The following is a 9007-nucleotide window of genomic DNA, read 5'->3' on the forward strand; positions in this document are numbered from 1 at the left end:
AGTCATGATTAGATATTACCAACAGAATCACCAATTAATGGAGCTTCCCAAAATATATACATAGTTAGGCACTGAGAGTACTTGGTTCAGTGAATATCTTTTATTGACAATTATGTGGATGTGAGACTAACTGAAAAATTCATTTGGTCCCAAGTTAGTCCCCAGGTCCCTAGTTAATAATTCAACTTTCTAAGAGATTGTATAAACAACCAAACTAATTTTTAAGAAAGAAAAATAGTAACAAAGAGGTCAGCTTATTTAGCAACAGTCGGCACTGACGAGAAAATAAACTTTCATGAATGGAAAAGAAAAAGAAATGTGGAGAGATATTGTTTAGAACCCAAATTGAAAGTCATTTTTTAAAGCTTTTCATTTATCTAAACCAAAATATATGCTCTGATTTCTGAAATCATTTATAAGTAATTTGTTATTACATGATGGAAGTCCTGAAATTTTCCTTTTTTTTTGTTGTCCCTTTAGCCAAAGGAATTAAATAATGGAAATCTAAGATAAGGAAAGAGAAAATCCATTAAATATTTTTTTCTTGATTCCTTGAAAGATCACTAATTCCTCTTTCTAAACAGTTGCCAATAAGAAAATCTTATTCCTCAAAATATCAGTGTCTCATAGCTTAGAAAATATCTTCATAAAGTTCTCTCTGCTGAAAATCTAAAAAATATACATGTCCAATTTATTGTTGTGAATGTGATGAAAGACTCCAGCTTTATCATGCTGTGGCTGACTTCACTGCTTTATTCTATTGACATTTAAAAAAAATTAAATTTACCTTGTATTTCTGATCTCTATTGTCCTTGTTGTAAAACAATATTGGGAAAAATTTCAATTTCTTGGAACAAATACTTTCTTATAATGTATCATTTTGCTAAGAGGTTATTTATAGAATATTTCAAGATGATATCCAATATCATAATTTCCCTTCTCCAAAAGCTCTATTCTATAGGGTGGTTAGAGATTTCTTCTAAAGAGATTCCCTCCAAAAGCAGCTGAAACTTTGAAAAAACCTTATCCTTTTGCCTACATTTTTTGGCAAATTTTAAGCATTCTTTTTTATTTTTTAAGAATTTTAAGCTTTCTTAGCAAATATCATTGGGAATGATTGTTGCCTTGTTCTAATTGGATGAAAATAAGACTATCAAGAATTGAGATCTACACTAAATTTTTTAATCTTTTGTTTCTATTTTTTTCTAATTTTTCATGAAATCAGTTGTTGATATGGAATTGTTCTATATAAAATGCCTGTTGAAGGTGTTTTTTTTAAATTTCATGATTTCATCATGAAAGGAAATTTAGCTATTGACAGAGATAGCACCTAAATCATATTTTCCTTAATAGACAGCCTCTGTGAGTTGCTGTGACCCAGTAATTGATAACTGATGTTTTGATTATGAACCTTTTTAAACTTGGCTAGATTAATCCTTAGTGGACCACAGGGAAAAAAATGAAACAATTGATCCCGTAACTATTACTTAGTCTTTATATCTTGATTGGACTTGCCATAAGTTAGGATTAATTGGAGTAGATTTCATGCTCTTGGAGTTTCTTCCATGCCATGAAGAAATCCTGGAAAAAGGACTCTTTTCCTATTGAAAAAAGTCCTAATGGACCTAATGAAAAAAGCAAAATTATATCTATCTATCTATCTATCTATCTATCTATCTATCTATCTATCATCTATCTATCTATCTATCTAACTTGCTTAATGGTACAGAGTTTAAAAAGGTCAGATGACTTGCAATCAAATGACATTTCTGAAACTTACTTCATGATTTTGGGCAAATTAGCTTCTCCTGGCTTCAGTTTCCCCATCTGAATATGAATGAGGAGGTAGGATTAGATAACCTCTGAGGTCCCTACCATATCTCAGTGTATGATTTTATAAGCCTGAAACTTTAATGAGTAAAAGTATAGAATCAGTTGTTTATTTGAGAAGGGTAGAAACATTGGAGAAGACTACACATACTCAAGTCCTCTTGCTAGGCAAGACTCATGTTTGACTTGAGAGGAAAATTTCAAGTAATTCATCCATTGTTGTCTAAGAGAAAGCAGAAAAATAGGAAAAACCTCCTTATTTTTCTGATTACCTGATGAATAGTAGAAGTGACATTATAGGGCATTGAGCATTCCATGAAGTATCTTTTGGTTTTCTTAAGTTCTTGATCTTGAATTGAGAAGGGGTTGGGGGAGAAGGCATTGCATAGATCATGCTAAACATCAAAGGAAGAGGACATTCCATAGAAGCACCTAGAAGGTATACAAGCATACTTTGTATATGTACGTCAAGACTGTAAGTGTATTTTGCTAGGTATGTTCATGGGAAACACAAGAGAAATTATAAGACTTTATCCCTTTTTTTCTGACCAATTGTAGTCTTGGAGAAACAGGATTTATTTACACAAAACAATTAATTCATTAATTTTGTTTACACAAAACAATAGAAGACATTATATAATAAAGTGCCAAATTGAATTTCTTTTTTCTTTAATATTTATTCTCATTTTGTACAAATAATTTTTTTTTACAATAAAATATACTTTTTTGAGAGTAAACGAAATACCCCCTCCTCCCCATAAATATAGATTTGCTTGAGCGATAAAGTAAAGGGGAGAGAAAAAATTAAAATAAAAAAATAATAATAATTGTAGGTATGGCCAGGTGGCACAATGGATGGAGCACCAGCCCTGGAGCCACGAGCACCAGAGCCTGCATCCAGCCCCATATATCCAACAATCACCCAAGCCATTCGAACCCTACTACCCTAGAACCACCAAAAAAAAAGAAAAAAGACCCAAAATAAAATAAAATAGTAATAATAGTAGGGGTGACTGGGTAGTGGACAGAGCATTGGCCCTTGAGCCAGGATCACCCGGGTCCAAATCTGGCCTCAGATACTCAAAGATTACCCTGCTATGTGGCCCCAGGCAGGCCACCCAGCCCCATTTGCCCTGCATCCCCCCCAAAATAATAATAATGATAATAAAAAATGTGCTTCAGTCTTTGTTCCAACACCACCAACTCTGTTGTGGGTGGATCACATTCTTTATGATATGTCCATGGCAAAAGTTACTTCCATATTTTTCCACCGTTGCTATTGCTGATTGCAACTCCCTCCTTTCATATTTCTCCACTACCAGGTCCTATATTTTCTCTCTCCTTTCAATGACTCTGCTGTAGAGTAGCTGAGTGACCCAGGAGACAGATCCTTGGCTCTGGGGCCAAGAGGCCACAAGCCCCCCGCCCTCCTTAGGTCTAGCAACCACCAGGCCATATGGTCCCAGACAGGCCATCCAATCCCAGCCCCTTGCAAGACATAAAAAAAAATGTGTTATATCTGACCACTCTCCCCCCATGGTCCATCCTCGCCTCCATCACACACATTTCCCCCCCTTCCCCCTGTCCCCCTCCTTCTTACTACAGACGTCTATACCCCATTGAGTATATATGCTACTTCCTCTCCTAGCCACCTCTGATGAGAGCAAAGTTTCCCCTCATTCTCCCTTGCCATCCCCCCTTCCATATCATTGCAATAGCTCACTGTAATAAAGAAAAATCTTATTATATGAAATATCTTGGCCTATTCCCCCTTTCCTTTTTCTTTCTTCCATTACATTTTCCTTTTTTTTTTCTATTGACTCCATTTTTACACCATATTTTATCTTCGAATTCAGCTTTCTCCTGTGCTTCAACTATAAAAACTCCCTCTACCTGCTCTATTAACTGAGAAGGTTCATATGAGTATTATCAGTGTCATTTTTCTATGCAGGAATACATGCAGTTCATCATCATTAAGTCCCTCATATTTTCCCCTTCTCCTCCAATCTCTATGCTTTATCTGAGTCCTGTATCTGAAGATCAAACCTTCTGTTCAGCTCTGGCCATTCCAACAGGAACATTTGAAATTCCCCTGGTTCATTGAAAGTCCATCTTTTTCCCCGGAAGAGGACATTCAGCCTTGCTGGGTAGTTGATTCTTGGCTGCATTCTAAGCTCTTTTGCCTTCCAGGATATTATATTCCAAGCCCTACAAGCTTCCAATGTAGTTGCTGCTAAGTCCTGTGTGATCCTGACTGCAGCTCCACGATATTTGAACTGTGTCCTTCTAGCTGCTTGTAATATTTTCTCTTTCACTTGGGAGTTCTGGAACTTGGCTATAATATTCCTAGGGGTTGGTTTTTTGGGATCTCTTTCTCGTGGGGATTGGTGGATTCTCTCCATTTCTATTTTGCCCTTTGCTTCTAGAATATCAGGGCAATTTTCCTGTAGTAATTCTTTGAAAATGATGTCAAGCCTCTTTTCCTGATCATGACTTTCAAGTATTCTAATAATTTTTAAATTATTTTTCTTAAGTCTATTTTCCATATCAGTTGTTTTTTCAATGAGATATTTCATATTTTCTTCTAATTTTTTCATTTTTTTGGTTTTGAAGTATTGATTCCTGATTTCTGGTAAATTCATCAATCTCCCTGAATTCTATTCTTTATCTGAAGGATTTGTTCTCCTCAGAGAGTTTTCTTATCTCTTTTTCCATCTGGCCAATTTTGCTTTTTATAGCATTCTTCTTCTCCATAACTTTTTAAACTGTTTTATCCATTTGACCTAAGCTGATTTTTAGCATGCTATTTTCTTCAGCATTTTTTTTTGGATTTCTTTGACTAGGCTGCTGACTTCATTTTTCATGTTTTTCCTGCATCTCTCTCCTTTCTTTTCCCAGTTTTTCTTCTAACTCCCTCATTTGATTTTCAAAGTCTTTTTTGAGCTCTGTCATAGCCTGATCCCAATTTCTGTTTTTCTTGGAGTCTTTAGATGCAGGACCTTGTGCTTCCTCATATTCAGACTGAGTATTTTGATCCTTCTTGGGCTCATTTGCAAAATATTTCTCAATGGTGGTCCTCTTGTTTTTCTGCTTGTTCATTTTCCCAACCTGAGCCTGGTTTTGGGGTGCTTCCTGAGCTTTTTGTACACTCCCACAAGGGTCTCAGTGTGTGAGGCTTTGTCCACCCTCCTGGTCTGTGAATGACCATATGTGCCCCCCTCTGCCACGGGGCTGAGGTGGGGGGGGGGCCCTGCTGTTCTACGGGGGGGGCCTAGACTGAGATCAGGATCTGAATGTGGTCAGAGCCCCAGAGTCCTTTTCCAGGGGCAGAGGACAGAGCTCAGAAATCTCTCTCTCCACTCCCCTTCCTAGGTTCAATGCTTACTGGCTCCGCCTGCTTCTGTTTCCTGTATCTGGGCTTAGGTGGCCACACTGCTCTCTGTGTGCCCTGAGGGCTGGGCTCCACATGCTTGCTCTGGCAGAGGTCCCCCTGATGTTCCCCCAATTTGTGTCCTTGCTCCCTGGGGCGTAGCTCAGCAGATTTCCCGCCCCCCCCCCCCAGTTGCGGCACTTCTGGGAATCCAGAGTTCTTTCACTCTGGCGGGCCACCCCTTTGGCGGGTTGCCCCTCCAACTCTGGGAAGCAGAGCCTTTCTGCTCTTTTCCAGGTTACCTTGAGTAGGAGAACTGCCTCACTGGGTCCCACTGCGGGTTTTGTCTCTCGAAAATTTAGTTAGAGTCCTTAGCTTATGAGTTTTATGAGAGAGCGCCTAAGAAGCGATCCTTTCTTGTTCCAAACTGAATTTCAACCTAAAGTTTTGTAGAAGTTCAGAGGAAGAAGAGTATAATGTGTGGAATATGGTATAAGGGAAAAACTTCTTACAGGAGATGGGACTTGATCTGTATCTGGAATTTGGGGTTTTCTTAGTTTGGGGATTTGACTAATTGAAAGAATGTGGGGGGGACAGCATCTCAGTAGGAGAAGACGTGACTAAAGGCTTATAGTTAGGAATGAACATGGTACTGACTCGACTCTCCATGGATGCAGTGTGGCATAGTAGAATGAATGTTTTCTTTGGTGTCTAGAGGATCTGAGTTAGAATTCTAGGTCTGCCACTTCATTACCTGTGTGATAATACAAATCATATCACCTTTTCTTAGCCTCAGCTCACTTATATATAAAATGAGGTGCTTGGATTATATGACCTCTGAGGTCCCTTCCACTCCTAAATCTACAACCTCTCAACTAAGGGCCCAGGTTAAAATGTAGTAATAAGCAGGGATGGATGGTAAGAAGGGAGTGAGATTTTGGATGATCTCCAGGGTAAAGACTCCACACCTGATTATATGGGCAGCATAGTTTGGGTTCTTGGGAAGTCTTCCTAGCAGCTTTATTACTCCTTTATGTTCAATGACTCATTCTTTTATGGACCATAGCATGACAGGTCCTTCTATACTCTACTATCTCCTGAAGTCTCTCCAAGGTCATGGGGTATTTTTTTTGCAAGGCAATGGGGTTAAGTGGCTTGGCCAAAGCCACACAGCTAGGTGTGTGTCATATTAAATGTCTAAGGCCGGATTTGAACTCAGGTACTACTGACTCCAGGGCTGATGCTCTATCCACTGCAACACCTGGCTGCCTGTCATGGTTTTTTTTTTTTTTTAGTTTTTTTCTGCAAGGCAAATGGGTTAAGTGGTTTGCCCAAGGCCACACAGCTAGGTAATTATTAAGTATCTGCGGCCAGATTTCAACTCAGGTACTACTGACTCCAGGGCTGGTGCTATATCCACTGTGCCACCTAGCTGCCCCCATGGGGTTTTCCTGACAAAATACTGGAATGGTTTGGCATTTCCTTCTACAATGGATCACCTTTTGTCATCATTCTTCAATGTGACCTCTACATTTTGGGTAACTGCACAATGTGGGTCATAATTTCATTGAGCTTGATAAGGCAGTGAGCCTTGAAGGGTATGCTAGTAACTACCTTTCATTAACCTTTTATTTATCTAAGAGCTATGATCACTTTGGTTTACTTTACTGTGAGAACAGGGTACTTGTGAATCCTGACAATAAAAGTATTAGAAGGGGGAGAATTAAATTCAATATAGTTTAGACTCATCCTTAGAAGCAAGTGTAATAATTACAAGATTATAGTTTTAGAACAACAAGAGTTTAATGAGATGTTATGTTTGGGGCCCAAGCAAAACGTATCAAAAAAGATGCTCTTGTGGTGTCAGACAGGCCCCATTCATGATAGGGTTATATTTTAATTTGTCTGTCGCTTTGTCATTTTTTTTTCTTCCCACAACAGGCAAGTGAAAATTAAAATGGGAACTTCCTGGTTGTAGGTGATGAGTGTTTTAACTTATTAAATTTTTTTTCCCCACACTGCCAGATAGTGGTATATGCAGAGACAACTGTCTATTGGTAATACCATTAAGCATAGCATGGTCATGTCTTAATTTGTTTGTCTGATGTTTGTCAAGACATTTCATCCTTTCTAACCTGAGGAAATCAGATGTTGAAGGATTTGTCTTTTTTATGATGATTCTCTACTTTAAAAATAACTTTCTGCTTTTCAAGTGAGATCTAGAGACATTGTTCCTCATCCCTTATCCTTGAATCTGAAAGAGAATTCATATCCTGCAAAAATATTCAGCCTGTTCAGTCTTGAAAAGCTGGACAAGAGACTTTTCAATTTCAGATGGGTGTGAGGATGAAGAAGAGACAAAGTTTCCCAGTAGATAGTATTTAGCCTTGAGACAGGAAGAATAGAATTAAAATCAAGCCCTAGTCTTTTACTACCTGTGAGACTATGAGAAAGTCACTTAAACTCTCTCAGCCTCAGTTTCCTCATCTGCAAAATGAAAATTATATTAAAGTCTCCCTCTAGGATTGCTGAGAGGGTAAATTTTCATGTTTTTGCATAGTTCTTTGATAGCCTTAAGGTATTATGTTAGTCTTATATTAGTCTTCTTTCATTTGTTTGTTCATTCATTCATTACCTATTTTTCTTCCCATATCTGAAGTAAATTCTCTTCTCAGTTCACCTCTTATTTCCTTTCAAGGTTCAGCTTAGATGTCATCTCCTTCAGGAAGTCCTCTCAGCTTCAATAATAATCCCATATTTGCTTTCATGGAGTTAAGTGTGCCCTGGACAGAACATTCCCATGGATCCTTGCCTTTCCTCCTAAGGGGAAGCATCAACACTAATATTTACTTAGAATATGTCTATATATCTGACCTGTTCTTTAGGAATATCTAAGTTCTGTGAACATGTTATATCCTCTGAGAAGGACATCACCTATATACAAGATATTCTTTTAAAATTTCAGACACATCTCTCTTTCCCTATTAACTGCTGAGTTGAATGGGAGTTGGAGGCTCTTGGGGTTTTTTCAAGATTTAGCATCACCCGTGAACTGCTGCCATGGCTGAGGAAAGGATTGCTGCTGCAGGTGTAATGGATGTTAACACTGATCTACAAGAAGTGCTGAAGACTGCACTCATCCACGATGGCCTAGCTCAGGGAATTCATGAAGCTGCCAAAGTCTTGGAAAAACGCCAAGCTCATCTTTGTTCTCTTGCTTCCAACTGTGATGAACCTGTGTACATAAAGTTGGTTGATTCCCTGCATGAGGAACACTAAATCAATTCCATCAAAGTTGATAGCACAAGAAGTAGACTTCTGTAAAATTGACAGAGAGAGAAAACCCCACAAAGTCATTGACTGTGGTTGTGTTGTTGTTAAGGACTACGGCAAGGTATCTCAGCCCAAAGATATCACTGAAGAACATATTAAATGCAAGAAATAAATAAATAAAAGTATTGCTCTGAAAAATAAAATCAGACACATCAGTTGGAACTATGGAATGTCTTATCTAGGTGATACTGTAGCTGTTTTTGAAGAAAGTTTTACTTATAAGAATAAAAGGATTCTAGAGTTAGAATGGAAAATGAGGATGTCAAGAGAAGCTCATCCATTAATACTAAGGTAAAAGTGGAAAAATTGAAATTTTAACACAGATCCTCTGACTCCTATTTCCCCTCTGTCTTCCCTCTTCCAAAAGGTAGAAACTATTAAAGAGGATTTGTTTGGGGAGTTAGCTGTTGATAATTGGAATGTAAAATACTACCAACAGTTAATTGTTCTGCAGTGCTTTACAACTTGTGTTTG

General features: G+C 38.1%; 1 pseudogene; it reads left to right on the plus strand.

Moving 5' to 3' along the window:
* The first annotated feature begins 8260 nt into the window (after window positions 1–8260).
* LOC141522066 (small ribosomal subunit protein eS12 pseudogene) lies at window positions 8261–8645 on the plus strand (annotated as a pseudogene).
* Window positions 8646–9007: the final 362 nt, after the last annotated feature.

Source organism: Macrotis lagotis, chromosome 1, assembly GCF_037893015.1.
Source record: "Macrotis lagotis isolate mMagLag1 chromosome 1, bilby.v1.9.chrom.fasta, whole genome shotgun sequence".
NCBI lineage: Eukaryota > Metazoa > Chordata > Mammalia > Peramelemorphia > Peramelidae > Macrotis > Macrotis lagotis.